This window comes from Boleophthalmus pectinirostris, unplaced genomic scaffold (genome assembly GCF_026225935.1).
Source record: "Boleophthalmus pectinirostris isolate CB_2022bp ecotype Guang Dong unplaced genomic scaffold, ASM2622593v1 HiC_scaffold_18, whole genome shotgun sequence".
NCBI lineage: Eukaryota > Metazoa > Chordata > Actinopteri > Gobiiformes > Gobiidae > Boleophthalmus > Boleophthalmus pectinirostris.
The window spans coordinates 38185487-38207723 of record NW_026571133.1 but is presented as its reverse complement, the minus strand read 5'-3'; positions in this window follow the sequence as shown (position 1 = coordinate 38207723).

Below are 22237 nucleotides of genomic sequence, written 5' to 3'. Positions count from 1 at the left end.
CTTCAAAGACTGTGGAGAATGACAGAGTCAAGATCCTGTGGGGCTTCCAGATGCAGACTGACAAGATGGTGATGGACCAACCAGACACAGAGGTGGTGGATAAGCAACAGAACAAAGCTGTGGTGGTGAACATCACAATATCAAGAGATGGTAATATCAGGAAAAAGGAACATGAGAATCTAGAGAAATACCAGGGGCTCAAGGAAGAGCTAGAGAAGGCATGGAAGGTGAAGGCATCAGTGGTGCCCGTGGTGATCGGAGCACTCGGGGCCATAACCCCCAAACTGGATGAGGCTACTGCAGATACCAGGAAAAACAACAGACATTTCAGACCAGAAAAGTGCAGTACTCGGAAGAGCAAAGAGCAAGATGGAGGGTCCTTCAAATGCTTTTATCCATGGAAATGTTTTTTGTTTTTTTTTCAGAAATTGTTATTGTTATTGTACATTTAGTGACCTTGTGGTACTAAAATTGCTTCAGTTACTCCATTGTCTACACTGAATCTCTTTATGTGTATTGTCCAGATGTAGTACTTGTTACAATCTTAAATGCCTTTTTTTAAATACTTATTTCCAAATACCAAACATATGAACCTAAAGAAAGAAAAAATGAAATTACTGTATATTTGTAAGATTCAATTAAAGTAGTATACTTTTTGTACTTATTTTTGCTTGAAAAACTTCCTTAAATTAGGGTCCATTGTCCAGACACTGGAGCTCATTGTCCAGATGTATTTGGTATGCTGTGTTTATCATATTGCATATAGCCTTCTAACTACGCTATGAACTACTATTTCTTTCTTTCCAATATCCTGCATGTGATTCTAAATTAGACATAAGCTAGGGTAGTTTTACCCTGTACCCAATTATGCACTATAAGGTGATTTTATTTTGTAGGTACTTAGCTTTCTGACTGTTCACAGGTATCCTTTTGTGACTGTGCTATGAATAACAATATAAGATTATACTACTTATTTTCCAGTACCACACATGTTAGACATAGTTTTACATTGTAAAATTATTGGCTTTATGTCATAGTTTATATATATATATGTGTGTGTGTGTGTGTGTGTATATATATATATATATATATATATATATATACATATATGTAGGTGTAGTAGTATGAAACCTTTCTATCACCATGGAAACCAAACCAGACCAAGACCAAGCTACAGCTCAGATCTGTGGAGAGGCCATCTTGCTCACAGAATGTCACAGTCTATTTTTTATGTATTTTTGAGCTGTAAAACCACCTGTCATTGGATGAATGTAAAGTAAAGCTGTTTAATGTCATACTGTGGAACATTTCAGGCAGAGCAATGGCATGTCCAGAGAAACAAGCAGATGGTGGACCCTGACCAAAAAGTTACATAGTTCACATTTCTGCTTTCTGCTGCATTGTCCAGTTGTAGAGCAATTTTAAATGCTTTCTTTTAATCTCTCTCTGTTTCTGCTTTTTCACAATATCTGTCCATTGTTCACCATAGACTGCAGCCTTCTAACGGTGCTACAAATAACCAATATAAGATTCCTGCTTATTTCCCAGTACCACACATGTGATTGTAAGAGTCTTGGGTTACTCATATCTGCATAAGTGGAAGCATTAGTGATAATATGTGATAAACTAACATTATTTTACAAAAAAGCTGGTTTAAGTGGTAATTTTGCACCCAGCCTCGTTTCCATGTGAGCCATTTTGTGACATGCGCGGTACTCGGCTCTGGGGTCGACTTAGACTTGGTTCCATATCCAAAAATTTTGGTCCTAGGGATGTTAATAATCTGACAAATTTCATGCTTGTACCATAAAAGTCCTTAACAGCTCCACTATTTGTTTTTGTTGGAGGAAGTCCTTGGAAGCCATGTGCTAAATGAAAAGCTTTCACTAAACATTAACAACACTAAGAAGTTTTAGCCTTTGTGCTCAAATTATCAAATTAAAATATCTTTATTTGACATATTAAAGGGCCCGTGTTTCGCTAGTTTCTGATCTATGTTATAATGTTGTTGTCCTCATCACAAACAGACCTGGAGTTGTGTTTTGTGTTTTAGTCACACATGTTTAACACAAATCCTGCATATTTACACTGAGTTTTTTTTTTTTGTTTTTTTGTTTTTTCCTGAAACATGGGGTAATACAGGAAGTGCTCCACTGTGTTTTTAAACATACACCTTCACTAGAATCATTTGGATAATTTCAGGAGTTATGGAATTGTCAAACTTTAAACAATGAAGAAAACGTAAATGTAGCTGTAAAGTTGAAAAGTGCCTCTTCATGACATCACTAGTTGGTACAGAGCATTTTGAGCCCTCAAGATGTAGACAAACTAATAATAAAGGCTTACTCAAACGTGTGAATGAAACAAAACACAACTCCAAGTATGTTTCTGATGAGGTAACAACATTATAACATGGCTCAAAGCTCACACAAATCAATTTTGCGTAAAATAGGACCTTTAAATCTGCACTGTTTGTTGTTTTACAAATTGAAATAGTCGTAAAAGTTAATTAACCAAATACATTTGTATGAGCGTTCTCAGATGTATCATTTGGTTTAGTGCTCAACTCTTGCCATCCAATGACTTAGTAATGGCTCCACTGAAGAAAATATGGCACTAACCGTAAATGAAAGTGTTACGTTAAAACTGTATAATTACTACACTTTTAATAGTCTTAATAAAGTTCTTTGTTACATAATTCCATATATCTTACTTCATATGTTTGATGTCTCCTGTGTGTGCATCAAATTTATAGAAAGTAGTAAACAGAAACAAAAAGTAAAAAGTAGTAAACAAAGTAGTAAAGTAAATAAAAAAAAAAAAAAAAACATTGTGAATTTTTAAACATTTAAAGTATTCTAAACATACATTTGATAACGCCGAATCCTTAAAAATAAAACTATTTCCTAACAAAATAAATGTATTCAGAAAAGTTGTGAAATTCCCATCAAAATCTAAAAAAAACAAAACAAAAACTGCCTTGGAGAATAAATTATTTGAGCACAACAGGAAATGTAATATTTGCTTGGTATTAGGGATATAATAATAATCATTTGTTGAGTTGCTTATACCCTTCTGGATTTTGGTTTGTGGTTTTTTTATGTTCTTTTTTTTTAGTTGTTATTATTTTTATTATTAATGTTTGAAGCCTGACATCCTTGGGTTTGTCAGTAATAAATAAATAAAACACTGAATGAAAGGGTGAGTCCAAAACTTCGCCTGCGTACATGCCGACATAGATCAGCGTTGAAAGATCCCACATATTTTATCTATTATTTATCCACAGACCATGCCTTTCCACTTCCATAACTCAAACACAACGCCGCTTTGTCTCAATAAAACCAAAGAGAGATACAGAACCGTCACCCTTCGGACAAAATCACCACCGTCTCCCGTGTCCCGCGACTCCAGCCTCTGCTTTTGTGTTGCGTAATTGAAAACCGATGTTAGCGAGCATGGCTAAAATCTTCCAGTATATCCTCTCCGCGTGCTCCTTTGTGTTGGCTTCCTGTTCCTCCCACATGGGCTAATGGGATGATGGTGTCCAGGCCTCGGAGCGGGCGGCGGGGGGGAGGGCTCTCGAGCTTTGGACCCGCTTAAATAACCAAATCAGTGGAATTTCTAAAAACATTCGGTTTCCTGACTCCCGGGCGACCCCTGACCTCATCGAGTCGGGGTCGCGCGGGCCTAAACTTGAACCCGGGATTGGTCGGCGGCCTGTTTCCTTCGGTTAACCCCATAAATGCCAAATGCGCTGTGACTAAAGGGATATGCATGTGGAGATAAGGTATTCTAAGAGCTGGGAAGTGGGTTTTGTTTCATGTATTTACTACCGATGTAACAATAACGGAAATATCTTGGTATCGTATTGTCAAACCTCTCACAATAATATCATGGACCATCACAATATATCAAATTACAAGTCTCTTTGCTTAAATGAAGAGTTATGATGCAGCAATAGCTAAAACGTGCAAAGAACTACATAGACCATGATCCTTTGCTCCATTTCAGTGCAGACAACATGAAGAAATAACAGTTCTGAACACTTTGAAATCTTTGTTCTTTTCCAAAAAATTCCAGTAAATATTGTTCCGTGAGATGCATATCGTGAAAGGATATTTGGATATCGTTACACCACTAGTATTTACTGTCAAAGTTTTTAAACACGTATGAAGTAACTGGAAGTATGAGTATATGTAACTTTTCCGGCGCTACCTGCTTCCTGCCTCCATGGAGATGTTAGTTTTTTTATAAAGTCTGGATAAAAAAGTAGGTGAAGGTAGAGGCAAAAACCCCCAAAAGGGCTTATATTAAAGGTGCACTATCTAACTTTTAGGTTACATTGTGTTTGACTTGTCATTGCTTTGGTTAGAATGTTCCACAGTGTGATATTAAACAGCTCTACCTTACATTTATTCAATTACAGGTGGTTTTATACTTCAAAAATACCTAGAAAAACAGACTCACTGTGAGCGGGGTCGCCTCTCCACAGATCTGACCTGTAACTTGACTTTGTTTGGTCTCCATGAAGATAGAAAAGCCTCCACCAGAAAAGTTACACAATGCACCTTTAAAGTAGCCTGATTCATCAGATGGTTTCACTTCGAGGAAACCGCAGAATTAGGATTCATTTGCTTGACGCTAGCGGTTACTTTTTTTAATTTAACCAAGTCACTGCTGTTTAGTCGAGACGTATGTATTGCGACAAATCCCGTAGGATGAAGGACAATAACGTTTTTCCCCTTGATAAAATTCACCACACGTTCTCTTCGTTCCAGCTTTAAATCCTCGATCTCGGGAATCGTTGCCAACACAGAATGTTTGTCTTCGTCTACATCCATCTCGACCGCTTTGTTTACTGTTGTGCTGTACCACAAAAGGGACCCAGACATGCGCGTGAGTTTGACGTCATGGCTTCACAGCTCTTCGCTGATTGGCTGGTGCACGATCTACAACTTCCGGGGTTTTTGCAAACCGTCTAGAGTATTCTGATTCCTGACCTAGTCGTTAGAGAGAAATGAAAGTGAATGGAGGCACTAGGTGGCACCAGCCTGGCTAAGTGCATGTGGCAGGTTTTCATGTTTTTGTACTTCTGACTTGGTTTTGTGGGATACTACTTTAAAAAAATATATAGATATCATAGTTTTACATGAGTTAAGTGTTGGTTATGGGGGAAAAAGCTGAGAAGAAAATAAGAAAACAAAAATTGAAAAACAAATTAGGGTACCTCTGTCTATGTCATCAATATCCAACCAAAATGCACAATTTATGCAAAAGGAAGTTTTTGTTTGTTTGTTTGTTTGTTTGTTTGTTTGTTTGTTTTCTGTCAGTTTGAACCTTGATTTAACAAAATAAATGTATTTTTATTTGTCTACACATAGCTATTATTCAAGCCATTGTTAAAGGTGCATTGTGTAACTTTTCTGGCGGAGAGTCTGTCCAATGCTTTTCTCCATTGCTTTGTCTGAAATGTTCCACATTATGGCATTAAACAGTTTTATCTTCATGGAGACCAGACCAGACCAAGTTAGAGGTCAGATCTGTGGAGAGACGACCCTGCTCACAGTCAGAATGCCAGTTTTTTGTTATTTTTTTTTTGAGCTATAAAAACACCTGGAATTGAATAAATGTAAAGTAGAGATGTTTAATATCACACTGTGGAACATTCCAGAGCAATGACATCTCCATATAAACAAGCAGGTGCTAAACCTTCTAACAAAAAAGTTACATAGTGCACCTTTAATGCAAAATATTAATATTATGGTTTCTAGGTAAGAGTTATGGAATTTCCTCTACATATGCTCAACCAGGAATAAAGTGAAAAAAAAAAAAAAAAGTCATATGCACTTTAACACCATAGTGGGTTAAATGTTTTGCTTAAGAACACAACACAAAAGCTGGAATTGAACCATCACCATAATCGGGGCTGTCACTGGCCACTCTTACTATACGCAGGAATATACTGTTCTGACGTCAAACTCCTAAGCTCTGTTTCTTTCCGTGTAATGCAGATGTTGTTGATGCCTAATGCAAGTGTGTAGATCCACGCCGACGCCATGGTAACACAGTGTTACCGTGGTTACCTGATGCCTATTCATGTTCCCCTGAAACGCACTGTCTTCGCAGAAGTAGAAGAGCACCAGAGAATCCAATATTGGTTCAGACAAAAATGCAGTTCGAGGTAATTTGAATCATCGACAAAACTTTCCAGAATTTGAGATGATGAAATTGTAGCCTGTTGTCCATGAGCAAGACACTTCTGCTACATACTAAAGTCAGACATAACATAAATTGGCAAACATTGTGCAGCTTTATTTTGATTTATGTGGCATGAATACACAAAATAATGCTTTTTTAAAAATGTTTTTAAAGGGCCCATGTTACGATATTTTCTGATTTTCTGATGTTATAAACTTGTTTCCTCATCAAAAACAGTTGTGTTTTTCATTTGAGCAGAAAATATATAACAACAAATAAACAAATGAAAGTGATTCAGTTGTTTCTGTTGAACAAATGCGCTTTTTTGCTGTACTAGAATAAAGTGTAATTGCACATCCACTACAGTAGTTGGCAGTGATGCTCTCATTGTCAGAGTGTGTGCAGGAAGTATTAGCGTGGGTTTTTTGCACTGAGCAAACACACACACAGCACAGAGCAGGAGACATGAAGTGTAGAGCAATGGTCCCCAACCTTTTTTGCGCCACGGACCGGTTTTATATCAGATCATATTTCACGGACCGGATGGTTATGTCCTGGCTAAATTCTGTTTTAGTCCTGGTTTTAGACCCGTTTTAGACCCTGTTTTAGACCTGTGTTTAGACCTGTTTTAGACCTGGTTTAGACCTGGTTTAGTCTTGGTTTAGTGGCATACGGGAGGAGGGACGGTCCGCTCGATGTACGGGAGGGGGGAGTTAGCTTAGCTGCTTAGTTTCTGAGATTTGACGGGATCAGGCTTTGATAAGGTGGGGTGAAGGAAGTCTGGGAGTCCCTGCTTAGATTGCTGCCCCCGCGACCTGGCCCCGGATAAGCGGAAGAAAATGGATGGATGGATGGGTGGGCTTTGACAAGCCGGTAAAACTAAATTCTGCACAGATCTTTTTTGAAAATCATCACATCTGTGCAAAATACTTGTACTTTTTAGTCTTTAAGTGCAGTTCAAAACAGATACTTTTATTTAAAGGCGTTAAAGTTTTGTGGTGGAGGGTCCGTCAGATTTTTTTGTTTGTCTCCATGGATATGTTATTGCTTTATTTGGAATGTTGGCATTAAACCTTTCTATCTTCTTTCTATGGAGAACAATACAGACCAAGTTACTGGTCAGATCTGTGGAGAGGCGACCTGCTCACAGTCAGAATGCCTGTTTATCTAGGTATTTTTGAGCTATAAAACCATCTCTAATTGAATAAATGGAAGGTAGAGCTGTTTAATGTCATACTGTGGAACATTCCAGGCAGAGTAATGACATAACTATGGAAAAAGTATCTATACTTTTACTAACAAAGCCAAGTACTTCATCCACCAGAGATTATACTGCATGTATTTTTGTAGAACTTTTTATGATCAAATTTTCTTTCTTTTTTTTTCTCCAACCATAACATTATTCAAACATGGGTGGGAATTACGACATTTGATTCAAAGGCATTAGGAGCTCACAGCAGCTTATAAACCCCAACCACCTGCAGAGCCCTGGCATCCCACAGCTCCCGCCTCATTGTACTCCACATGAATACACGCTCTCGACACAGACACAAGTGTTTTTAATAATCACTGCTTCCACGCTCATTAATTCTTTATATTTTTACAGCTCCATCTTTCTTTGATCAGATACTGGGTTGCGTCGACTTTTATGATCCACAATTGTGAATAAAAACTTAGAATTTACTTTTTTACTTTTTTTTTTTTAAATCATAATCAGGTATAAGATTTTAAATAAGAAATAAAAAAGATAAAGCCAGAAAGGGGTGAAGAAGTCTAGCTGTGTGGGTCTAGACATACAGTGGTGCTTTTTTAATATTCTGTGTTAAAGGTTCCTAGAATACCATCGTCTCTCACTATAACGCGGTTCACCTTTCGTGGCCTTGCTGTTTCGTGGATTTATTTTTTTTTGTGGAATAGTGTGACTTTGAAATGCTATATGTTTGCAAGTTTTCTCTGCAACAAAGCCCACAATGTCGACAACATTCTGCACAGACAAAGGCTCCTGCGGTCGCACCCAAAAGACAGAGGAAGATGCAAACCATCGCACAAAAAGCTTGTGGACACGCTGAAAGAAGGGAGAAGTTGCACGGCTGTAGGCACGATTATGGAATAAATGAATCTTCAGTTTGTTACATAAAGAAAGAGGAAAATAACATTAGGACCATGGCAGCTGTAAGTTTTAAGAAGGATGCAAAAAGGGTTGTAACTGTGTATAAAGTGTGTGGTGAAGGGCTTTACAGCTTTAAAACATAATTATATAATAATAAAGTTGACTATTTCTCAGATTTTATCTTTATAAACTTTATCTTTTATTTCCTCTTTCATCATTGTTATTTTTAGAACGTAACCCCCGCGATAAATGAGGGACCACTGTACACAAAATTGACTCTTGTGAGCTTTAAGTCATGCTATAATGTTGTTTTCTCATCACAAACAGACCTGGAGTTGTGTTTTGTTTCATTCACACATGTTGGAGTAATCCTTTATTATTAGTCTGTCTACATCTCCAAAGCTCAAAATGCTCTGTTCCACATTATGATGTCAAGAAGTGACAGTCATCAAGTTAACGGGTCTTTTTACCTTTCAGCAGAGATTGGTAATTCCAGGCCTGAAATCATCCATATGATTCTAGAAAAGATGTATGGACAGAGGCGGCACTACCATTACCATTGCCAAATGTAGGCGGCTGCCTACAGCCCCCAAACCTGGAGGGGCCCCCAACCAACTGCTCTCAGTGCCACTAATGGCCGAGGCCTTGGAGCAATTTGATTTTCTCTCTTTTAAACAATAATCATAAGAAAAATAATAATAATCATATGTAATGGATGTAAACAAAAATGTAATTGTTCTAGCACTAAAAACTACTTTCAGCTCTGGTTATTTTGGCTACCTAATGAATAAATCAAGTTTCCAATCCATCATAATTCAAATAAATAGAGATGCGCATGTCTCAAGAAAAATGGGGAAAAACAGACAATACATATATTAAAAGAAAAAAAAAAGTTATAGTGAGGGCCCCAAACTCAAGTTCGCCTAGGGCCCCAAATTGCTATATCCGCCACTGTATGTGGAGTTTAAAAACACATCAAAAACATACCTGTGGTTGTGTTTTTCATTTTTTATATATAACAAATACACAAGTAAAAACTACTTGAAAATAAAAAAATGATTGAGTTGTTTCTGTTGAACAAAATTCTGCACAAATCTTTTTTCAAAATCACCACATCTGTGCAAAATACTTTTACTATTTACTCTTTAAGTACAATTTGAAACAGATACTTTTACTTAAAGGTGCACTGTGTAACTTTTCTGGTGGAGGGTCTGTTAAATGGTTTTCTCCATTAGTCCAAAGTTCAATGCTTTGTTCCACCTTGTGATGTCATGAAGCTGCAATTATCAAGTTAACAGCTACATTTTACTTTTAGAAATTGGCAATACTAGGGCTGAAGTTATCCAAATGATTCTAGTGAATTTGTCTAAAAACACATTGGAGCACTTCCTGGATTACAACATGACATCCAACATCGACTTAAGTGTGGAACCTCGCCTTAATATGCAAAGATTGTGTGTTAAACATGTGTGAAAGAAACAAAACACCCACGACATTATAACATACAGTAGATCAGAAAATATAGGCACTTTAATTTATATCTTCCATGGATTATTCATTTTTCACCAATATCAAGCTGCAAATTGCTGAAAAACGATGACAACATTTTCAAACCCTACATGTTTGACTTGAAATATGATTCCAGCGCGTCCGGCTCCATCGACTAACTTTAAATTGAAAAAAACATCACCCTCACCATCATCCTGGTGTTTTTATTTGGATATTTTTTTCATAAATAAATTCTTAATATGGAACTCGGCTCTGAAGTCATCCCAGAACTCCACTTATGGTAAAAACAGATATAACTATAACAAGAACAAATCAGTCAAAACAATCAGTTCTTTGGGGTTTTATTAACAGGACACGCAAGGGTGGTTTTGCATGATTGTGCGTAATTATAAAAAACATTTATCACTGACTACTGTACGAGCCGGAGTAGAAAATGTCTGCTGGAACAGTGGTTAGAACTTGATTAGTCTGACCACATATTGTTGAGGGCTGTCTTCCGTTGAGACAAAGAGAGTTCTGTACTCCGCCGTGAATTCTGCCAGAGCCCAAATCCTAACACAGAAGACATTAGCTCTACATCTGCTCACTGTCTCATACTAGCTACTCAATACGACATCAGCACTAAGACTTTTGCTACTGTAGGATTCATCTACCGTATATTTTGGACTCTTGAGTGGTCCTGCGACTTATACTTAGATTTATATATTAAACTTATATATTGAAATGTTCAGATTGACAGCCGCGAGAGGGCGCTCTAGGCTTGTGTGTCAGTATCTAGTACTACTATTACGCCTGTACAACTGTCACTTTCTACTCTACTGCGCATGTCTCCTGCAGAAAAAGCCGCTGTCTTGCTGCAAATAGTGAAATATGCAGCCGAAAACAGTAGTCGAGCAGCAGAAAGAAAGTTTGGAGTGAGCGAGAAACTTGTGAGGGACTGACGGAAAGTGGGGATGGAGAACACAGCTTCATGGTAAACGAGCAAGTGCGCCATGTCACTTTCCTGGAAGTCATTGGATGGATTGACAAAGCCTGGACTTCAGTGCCAATTGAAACCATCCTGTCGGGATTCAGAAAGGCCGGAATAATTCTAACTGGAACTGATGCTGAGTCTGAGGACAGCTACACAGTAGAAGAAGCGGTGCTCCGTTTACATCATGGATCTATGTGTTATCTCTGGAGATCACGCAGAAATGACACCGAGGAGGAAGAATTCAGTGGATTTAGTGATTTGGAGTGAGATCGTGAGTTTGATAAACTTATGTTGTTTATGCTATAATTATCTGAATAACTGTTATTATATTACGTTAACATATTAAAGCCTATTCAGTCTGTTGTTCTCTGTTCTGTTGTTATTATTATAACTTGCCTTTCAAGATTAAATGTCGGTTCCTGGTCTCTGATTTTATAAAATAATTTTCCCCCAAAAGTGCGACTTATATGTTTGTTTGTTTTTTTCTTCATTGCGCTTTTTTTGGCTGGTGCATCTTATACTCTGGAGTGACTTATTGTTTGAAAAATGGTACGCACTTATTTTATTTATTTTATTAATTCATTTTTAAGCGTACGGTTCAAATATACAGTATGCATGTGATCTGATCCTGCCCTGTCTAGTTCCAATACAACCATGATAATGAAGTAAATTAAATCTTTTCATTTGTCGTTGGTCCAGCTCTCACAGGTAAATGCCGTTGTTGTGTTGTTGTACAAAACACTTAACCCACTTCACTCCCACTGTTTGCGAGCACTGGTGTATGAACGTGTGTGTAAATGTGACTGGTTCCTTGACGTAAAGAGCTTTGAGTGCACTGAAGATGGAAAAGCGCTGTATACAAACGTGACCAATGTGTGACCATGTTCTTCAAGCTATTTCTGAGCAATGAAACATCTGTAATGAAATAAATGCGAGCTACATGTGTTTAAAGGATCCAGAATGTAAGACGTGTTCAGATCAAATATAACTTGATAACTGTTGAAATGCAGATTTATTCTTGATTATAAAAAATTGGACACGGTGGCCGGGTTGTTTATGTTATAATTTGGTGTTTTGCTTCTCAACATGATGATCCAATCAGAAAGCAGAATGAGCCTCACATAAGTCTCTCATTTGGGTTACCAGTCTCAGTGCTGAAATCCAGCTGGTTTACAGTTTTTTTCAATCACAAAATAGACATTTGCAAAACAGCTCCCACAAGATCCTAAACAGACTTCGTTTTCCTAAACAAAATTTAATCTCAGCAAAATGCAGTTTTATGTTCAAATCTGATAACTCTCACACTGTGCTCGTGTGTTTTTCTGTGCTCTTTTATTTATTTGAGAAAGCAGCTCAGAGGTTTTCGTTTTGTTCTCAGGGACCACAGAGGAGCACTGGTTTACTGCAGTCTCACACTGGGGTTCATTCTGTACACAGACGACATTTGCACCGGAAAAGCCCAAATCTGTCTGTGCTGTATTGTATGCAAAATAGAACTGTACACATTACTAAAGTAGATTTTGCAGTATTTGATCTAAAATATTTATGAATATATTGTATATATAATGTACATGTGGATAATGTGTGTGACAAAAATGCCAAAGAGCTTAGTGTTGTCCTTGAAACTTTTGGTCTGACTCAGCATGTCAGTGAGCCCACTCACAACAGAGGGCACACTCTGGACCTGCTCATTACAAAGGGTGTAAATATTTCAAATGTCAATGTGGTTGATGTTGCTCTGTCTGATCATTTCTGTGTCTTCTTTGACCTGTCTGTTATTCCCAAACCACCGGCTGCTCCTACAGTTGTTCGAAGAAGACACATAAATGATAACACAGGTGCACTGTTCATGGAAATGATACATTTTGAAATTGCCTCATGTTCTAATGTTGATGATGTGTTGAACTCTGTGACTTGGAGTGTTTTGAATGTTCTGGATGCCATCGCCCCGATAAAGGTTAAAATGGTTAAAGATAGGCAAAAAGGCTCCGTGGAGGAATGATGACTCAGTCAGAGCACAGAAAAGGGAGTGCGGAAGGCTGAGCGGAAATGGCGCAAGTCAAACCTCCAGGTTCATTATGAGAGATTTACAGAGGAACAATGCATATGTACAACTACACTTTGAGTAAAACAAGAGAGAAGTATTTTTCGGACATTATTGGTAATTGCAGTAACAACTCTCGTGTCCTGTTTGCAACAGTGAACAGATTAACAAACCCTCCAGCTCCACTGCCACTAGAACTAATTTCCACATCTAAATGTAATGAGTTTGCAGTTTTCTTTAATGACAAAGTTCAGGGCATCAAAAATGCCTTCAATTCCACAACACAAATAACAAGCAGCTGCAGCCACAGAGACACTTAGAGCTGAATCACTTTGCACCTGTAACTGACAAAACTGTTTTAGAGATCGTTACCAGTCTGAGTTCATCTACTTGCTGCCTGGACATGTTACCCACTAGATTTCTAAAGTCTGTCCTCAACAGTTTACTTTCACCACTCACTCACATAGTTAACATGTCACTTCAATCTGGAACATTCCCAAATGCGTTGAAAACTGCGGTCATCATTAAGCCTCTCCTAAAGAAGAGCAGTCTTGATGCCACAGTACTGAACAATTTCCGACCCATCTCAAATCTGCCGTTTTTTGGCAAAGTCCTTGAAAAAGCTGTTTACCAACAGCTTACGAACTTTCTCCAAATGAACAACTCCTTTGATGTTTTCCAGTCAGGTTTTAGAGCCCACCACAGCACTGAGACTGCTCTTATCAAGGTGACAAATGACATCCGCCTGAACACTGATGCAGGCAAAGTCTCAGTCTTGATCCTGTTAGATCTGAGTGCTGCTTTTGACACTGTCGATCATGGGATCCTCTTACAGAGACTAGAGGACTGGGTGGGCATCTCTGGTACTGTACTAAACTGGTTCAAGTCCTATCTAGAAGACAGGAAGTATTTTGTTGAAATTGGAAACTGTGTGTCTCAGATGACATGGCCCTGACCTGTGGGGTGCCTCAGGGGTCAATCCTGGGCCCCCTGTTGTTCAATCTCTACATGCTGCCATTAGGCCAGTTAATAAGCAGCAATAACGTGTCGTACCACAATTATGCAGATGACACTCAGATCTACGTCTCTCTGGCAGCAGGAGACTATGGACCAGTGGAGTCACTTGGTCACTGCATCCAACAGATCAGTGTGTGGATGCAAAACAACGTTCTCCAGCTAAACTCTGACAAGACTGAAGTCATAGTGTTTGGTCCACAGAAACAAAGGGACAGTGTCAGCATCACCTCCAGTCTCTCTCTCTAAAACCTTCAAATCAGGCAAGAAATCTCTAGGGGTAATAATGGACTCAGACTTGAACTTTAACAGCCACATCAAGTCAATAACATCTGCAGCCTTTTACCATCTAAAAAACATAGCAAAAATCAAAGGTTTACTGTCTAAAGCAGACTTGGAGAAACTTATCCATGCGTTTGTCTCCAGTAGATTAGACTACTGTAATGGTCTGCTCACTGGTCTCTCCAAACGAGCTGTGAGACGCTGCAGAACATCCAGAACGCTGCAGCTCGGGTCCTTACTCGAACTAGGAAGTACGAGCACATAAGTCCTGTGCTCAGGTCTCTGCACTGGCTTCCTGTGGCTCAGAGAATAGAGTTTAAAGCAGCTCTGCTTGTGTACAAGTCTCTCCATGGCCGAGCACCAAAGTACATCTGTGACATGTTAGTGTCATATGAACCATCTCACACTCTGAGGAGCTCAGGGACCGGCCTCCTGCTGGTGCCCAGAGTCACGACTAAACAAGGGGAGTCAGCGTTTCAGGTTCATGCAGCTAAAACCTGGAACAGTCTTCCTGAACATGTGAGACAGACTCTTCTGTGACGCTGTTTAAATCCAGACTCAAAACATTTCTGTTTAACTGTGCATATAACTGAAAGGTTTTCATTCCGCACTTTTCTCTCCAATTTATGTCTCTCTTTTTTAATTTTAATCTTCATGATTATTTATGTTTTGATTTGTTTTTATTATGATTTTAATGTATTTCTTATTCTGTAAAGCACTTTGAATTACTTTGTGTACGAATTGTGCTATACAAATAAACTTGCCTTGCCTTGCCTTGCCTATATTTAAGAAAATGTTAATGTTGGAACAGCAAATACAACAACATCACTTTTGTACTGTCATATGTGCTGCGTTCTTGAAAATCAGGTGTATCAAAATCATTTGATACACTAGTATACACGCTGAGATGTGTGCATATCTCACTGAGTGCGTATACATGCACATCAGTATCCCGGTTATTAGTCATATCCCGGTTATGGCAGTATTCAGAATACCGTGTGTACATGCACACTGAGAAAGCGGGATACTCATATCCCCGTATACATGATCAAATGTATTACAGTTTCTTGACATAATCTTACAAATACGGAAATGCAAAAATTTACTTAGTCTAAATTAATAAATCTGGAAAAATACACTTTTGGCAGAGGAAGCTCAAGAAGTTTAACCAGCGGTAAGGAGCTATGGATTTAGCTATAGTAAGGATTCTTCATTCAAATCTTCTGAATAAATAGATTCAACTTTACAACATATAAACCATAATCATTATAGAGCCACATCAGCCCATTTGATAATCTAACTCAGCTTTGATCACATTTGTTTCCGTTTTACAGAAACAAAACTTAAAAACACATGGCTCATTTGCATAAACTGTTAGCACTGATAAAAATCAGCTCGCTCCTTGTGCTGCTGATGCTGTTCATCTTCTTTCAGACTAAAGACCTGACTCAGTGGATTATGTGTCTTCTTTTTGTGACAGAGGAGGTGCTAATGACGGTGAGTCTGTTCTGTGGATATATCATATAGGACAGGGGTGGGCAAACTTTCTGGCTCGCGGGCCACATAGGGTCCTAAAGTTTGACTTCCTTTGTCAAATACAAACCTTGCATTTTTTATTGCACCTTTAATTTCAGATTCACCTCGCAGAAACGACAATGATTGTTGACAGACATGTTCGCTCTCTGCTTTGTTCGCTGTTGTGTCGGAGTGCTGCATACGTCTCGACCAAATAGCTGCAATTCATTAAATAAAAAAAAAAACACAAATCCTAATGCTGTGAGGTCAGACGGTTTCCACAAAGTGAAACCTACCGATGAATCAGGCTAATAATTGACTGCATTAAAAAAAAAAAGAAAGAAAAGTAATGAGACGTGGTTAAACTTAGACTTAGACATATATGCTAATACATCCATATGAGCATGTATGAGTCTAGAAAGGTTATGTCACCATCCAGTTCCAGTGAATTGTAATACAGTTATATGACGCTAATAAAAAAAAGAAAAATGCTGGAGAGGAAACTGCTGCCTGCCTCTATTTTCACTTTATGCACCCGCACTTTTTTTGTAACTACTGAAAAACAAAAACGTAAGCTGGTGACCACATCTTCATGCCTTTGTCTGTATTTTTAACCTTACCCACTGAACCCAACCTGCTCACCGTCAACCTACATCACAGTGTGTACTAGTATATATATGTACATAGTCTGCATAGTCTGTACTCTCAGTCTGTGCACACTGCTGAGAAACTTTCTCCCCGTTTGATTCATGCGTGACATTTTTTTTCTGTTTGAGTTTCTATATTGAAAGTGTCAGAGTTTATAGCCTGAAGTCCATGAGAACAGACCTGCAGTATTGAAAAACAAGGTGAACTGATCATGTGCGTTTGTGAGTGAGTGTTCTGGGAAAGAGCCTGAGAACTGTGTGAACTGATGACAAATGTTAAAATGATGTGAGCACCTGAGCCCCTGTTCAGGTTTGCAGGTTTGAATCAAAGGATCAAACTAAAGCAAGTGCCAGAAAATGTGCTAAAACCATTGAAAAAAAAGAAAGAAAAAACCTCTCACGCTCTCTCTGATCTGAGTGGTCACTATCTAAACCCCAGAATCTGCCGCCAAGGGAGTCCTGAATCTCCTGAGCTTGTTCCACTTAAGCAAAGTAACTGTCAATTTTGTGTAATATAATGGCCTGGTCAAGCAGAAGTAAACAGCAAGGCCAAAAATTCAAGTTAATGCGTCTGATATAAAAATGTATTGAACAGATACATATGTACTCTAGTTTATGAAACTGTTGACCTTTTTTCTGTACCATTTTTGGTTCTAAACTTACATACGTTTTAAACAGACCATGTATGAAACATGGAACAAAATTTTTTTCCCAAATTTCAAAGTCCTGTAAATCATGTCAATAAATGGATGTATTTCATCATATCTTGTGTTATTCAATCTTTGAACTGTTGATGAAGGTACATGTTTTTTGTTTTTTTTATGTATTTAAAATTATACAAATTTGCTTGGAAGGACTGACATATTTTATAGAAATAGTTTCCTTTCATTTTGAAGTAATATTAAAGTATTCAGAAGAAAAAAGCTGACAAATTATGCAAAATCCTGCACCTTCTACTTGCTTGCACATTTTTCCCTCCGTTACTTTTCCCTCCGTTACCATGACCTTTCTTAATAAAAAATCTCATTATTCAAAAAGTAAGAGGTTTTTCAACCTAATCTTGTACCATATGGTAGAAAACTATATGAAGCAAATATTCAAACCAGTTTGTTAAGGATATGTAAGTGAGAACCAAGAGTTATCACTGTTTGGATTTATTGCCCAAAAAGTGCTGCATATTTCATTCCCTCCGTTACCGACATGAGTTTTTTAAATTTTTTGTCAACAACTTGAAAGAATATCACAGGTTTAACTTTACCCTGTTGGAGTGTTAACTCTTTCCTACATTCTGATACTTTACTTATTTCAATAGTCCCTCTAGTTTCTGAATAAGAGCTATTTGAATGTAAAAAATCTGCCCATTTCCCTCCGTTACCACTTGACCGGACCCATAGGCCTTTTAATGCTACACTGTGGAACATTCCAAATCTTTAAAATGTCTTTTAGTCACAAAATCAAACTTAAAGCCCCATTTCCATCCAGAACGTATTTATAACTTATCATTATTAAATTCTAAATCCCCTTCCTCTGAGCTTCCTTTCACCAACAACTTCTCACAAAGCTGTTTCGATTGCTTCAAAAGTGGCTTCTCCTTCCCTTTTCCAGTCCAAACGCGCAGAATAAAGACCACTTTGTTCTCTTCTGTACAACCACGCACCCTACCCAGCCCTGACCATTTTCACATCCCAAAATGACTACTCCAACCAGGGCGAAATCCATGGAGCAGCCCCAAACCACAATCTCTTTGACAGACGGGCTGCTTGGCAATCCTCATTTAAACATTTTCTTTCAATGGTTGGCACGGCCGGGTGTGTGTTATTAAAAATGGTTTTGAATATATGACACATGATGAGGAAGACAGCGAGGAAAAGTCTCTCTCTGTGTCATTATGAAAACCCTCATTTGTGCTGTAGTATTAGGCTGTCAGTGCCGAGAGCCGAGCCACGGAGACGGAGCCGGAGAGAGACGAGATAGGAACTGGACATGCTAAGAGACTTACTGACATGTACAGGCAATTTGAACAGGCAATTTCACTTTTTGGACATAAATACTCATTCACAATACTTGAGTAACTATAAATCAGTACAGTTATTCATTCTTTTGGTGGTGTTCAGACTGTCTGCAATCAGATTACTGAACTCATTTAAACGTGTAAGCGCTTTAATAAGCACGGCCGGCGCTTTTAATAGATGATTTTTAAGCACAAAAAATGCTCTTTACATAATTTGGTAAAAGGTACATGTTACACTTATAGAGCACTTTTTTTTTTACTTCCAAGGTACTCCAAACCACTCACCCACTCATACACCTCTAGAGGCAAGGTGGGTTAAGGGCTTTGGTTACATGTGGCTAAAAACGACAAAATATTTTATCTGTAGTGCCTTTTGTCTCGACGGTGCTGGCGTTTTTGGGGCTTAAAAATGCGAAAATCTGAAACCACCCTTCAGAGTGGAAAAGTTGAATACGCTCCGCCGTAGCGTTTCCGTCTACACTGCCCAAGACGCAAAACTCTGGTCAGATCTGCTCACGTCGTCTACGCATTTCACTAGGTAGGACCACGCCAGCAACGACATAGTGCGAAGAAGTTCATTGATAATGTACGAAGGGAGGCAGAGATGACTGGGTTGAGACTATGGGTGGGGGCTCCATCTCAATCTTCAATTGGCCCAGCCGGAACGGGACCCCCTCTTCTAGGGCTCTTATGACTGAAAGACAAAATAGGGGATGGGAGGGTGGGTTCGAGTTAGCCGAGACAAACTGGGATGATGGGAAAGGCTGATACATATAGGCTGGTGAGAGAGAGAGGGCGGCTGAGGCGTGGTCCTGCTCCTGAATCTCAGTTAATCATATTAACTACATTTACGTCAAATACATACGGTACACAGAAACAAACGTGTCAGATCAGTTTCATGTGTCGGACGTTCAAGCTTCTCTAATAAACTAACAGGAGGCATCCCAACAAATGTACAGAATATGCAGAGGTACTATTAGTGACCAGAGAAGGATCTGCAACCACTGTGTTATTAGGTTCTTTTTTTCAGACCCAGATTGTTATTTCATACCTGACAGTTTTGACTGCTCACTAGCGTCTTCCTCAGAGTGGTCACGTGATGTTGCTGTGACATGTTCGTTCAGCTGATTTAAACAGGTTTTGGCGCTGTCTTCCTACCGGTGGAGGCAGGACGACAGCGCCATCTGTAGTCCGACTTGCTCAGGACAGTATCCCAGGTGTGTGAGAGTAAAAAAGTCCCTTCGTCCCGGTTTACAGTCCTGTGGGCATGTTTCCGTATTTCGATTGCTTCTTTAATCCAGCGGCGATGTTTGTTTTCCTCTGTTCCAATGATGTTTGCTCCGTCCCGGTCCATAACGTGGTTCTCTATTTTGCAGTGCTCAGAAATGGCCGATTTGAGTTGTTCCTGTTCTGTTTTGTGTTTTGTTGCTCGTGTGCACGCCTTCGCCGTTTCCTTCTCGCATTCTGTTCTATATTCCTTTTTTCATGCACTGAGCACCCTCCCTGTTTCCCCGATGTGTGTTTTATTGCAGGACATGCAGGGTATTTCGTATGACATTACATTTATGCTCCGGTTCTATTTTGTCTTTCGGTTGGACAAGTAATTGTCTGAGTTTTCTATGCGGTTTCACTGGTGTGTTGATAACTGTGTTTTTCATCGCCCTCTGCACTTTTTCTGTTATGCCCCTGATGTATGGTAATGTTACCTGATCTGCAATCACCTCTGTCAAATTCTGGATGCACCGGTTCGTCGCAGGCGAGCCAGACGCTATGGACAAGACCTGGAGAACTAGTCGATGGTGGGACAACTTTGTGGAAGGAGTATCTGATGAAAATGTGTGGCGTGAAAACTTCCGTAAGTCCAAACATGCCCTTGTTGCTTTAAGTACAAGCATACCCAATCAAATTCCACACACTTTTGCATCACCGTATGCACGCAGATTTCCTCCCGAACACTCTTGTCTAAACGTGGAAAAAAAGGGAAGATGCAATGCCACTTTTGCATTCTGACTGTCATCATATAAACATAGCCTAAGTATTCTTCTGTGGCAGCTGAGAGTAAGTTGCTGTCCTCTGGGTCAGTGGATCTGCTGTTTTAGCTCGAAAGCAGGATTGGAACCAGCAACCTTCTGATCTAAGGACTAGCACTCCACCAACTGAACTACTGTTGCTGTAATTTTGTGTAGAGCTCAAATGCAACAGAATTAAATCTGTAGTTACATAGTGCACCTTTTACACACGTCAACTCTAAGTTCATTTTCTTGTCAGTGGTCGGTCATTGGAATCTAGTCATGCTGGCACACTGCAGTAATCCGTGCACAATGTTGATGAATAAAAGATTCAATTCAATTAATCATTACACAGTTCCACCATTGTCCATTTTCCCCCGACGTTGCATAAATATGTTCTGATTTCATTTACAGAGTCGAGGAGGTTTGTTGTTCCAATGCAAATATACTTCTGTTTTTGCAAGTCAGCAATCTGAAGTCAAAATACATTTTTGGTGTTTTTGTGCAAAATTGAGATATAAATAAAGAAAATGTTACTACAATCCATTATCTTATGGGCAGTGAGTGTTGAAAGTTGACTTTGGAAATCAAGTGCCAATGAACACAATGTATGAAAGAAGAACTTGTCCATTGTTTTACAGAATGTTTGAAAGAAAATTGTCTCCAAATACAACATTTGCTCAGAGGTTGTGGGTTAGTATTTTGAATCTCACTATCAGAAGATAAGAGTTGTGCTCCTGAGCAAGACACTTCATTCACCTGGCCAGTATTTTGTCATGTAATTTTATGATTGCAGCTTACAGTGTGTGTTTCACAAGACAACACTGCCATCTTGTGGATACTTCTTCACAGTGTTATCTTTGAAAATAACCACTACATGACATCATGAGGTGGAACAGAGCATTTTGAGCTTTGGAGATGTAAACAGAGTTATATATTGTATTACTCAAACATGTGTGAATCAAACAAAACAAAAACAAAAACTCAAGGTACAGTATGTTTTTGATGACGTAACAAGATTCTAACATGGTGTAAAACTCACGAGAGTCAATTTTGCGTGATACAGAACCTTAAAGGTGCATTGCATAACTCTTCGGGTTGGGGGTCTGCTATCATGGGGTTGCTATTGCTTTGCCAGTAATGTTCCACAATATGGCATTAAACTTATTCAAGATGATAGATTTATTCCATCATGGGTGTTTTTATTGATAAAACACGTTTAAAAAACTTGCATTCTGACCATGAGTGGGGTCGCCTCTTCTCAGAGCTCGCCTGTAAATTGGCCTGGTGGTGTCTCCTGCTTGTTTCTATGGAGATTGAAATGCCATACTTTGGAATATTGGAGGTAGCCAGTAGCTGTCGGGCCCTCTAATAGAAAAGTTACACAGTACACCTCTAAAAGTAATGTCATGGACCAATAATTATTTTATACAAACTTACCTGCATTTTAACTGGAGAGAGAGTTGAATTCTAGTGTAAAATGCTTGACTGAATAAATGTTTATTCAGACAGTAATGCATAAAACATGCAGAGAAAATGTAAATACATAAATATAATACCAAAAAATATAACAATAAACAAAGTAAATGTCATGCAAAGTTTACTTGTGTCCAGAAAGGAGTGGGAGAAAATAAATACTTATTTAACCACATCCCTTTTCTACTGTTCCAATTTAACAAAAAACATAAAGACTCCTCATTTATTATTATATATATATATATATATATATATATATATATATATATATATATATAAATTAACCATTAATTTCTTCAGTACAATATTTTGAAATAATTGCTTTTTAAGTGCACTTTTGAACACATGTATATTTGGACAGAGTTTTAGTTAAAAAAGGTATACAAAAACCTTTTCTTGTTGTTTGAGCATGAGGCACTTTAAAGTTTAAAAAGCGTCTTAAATTATAG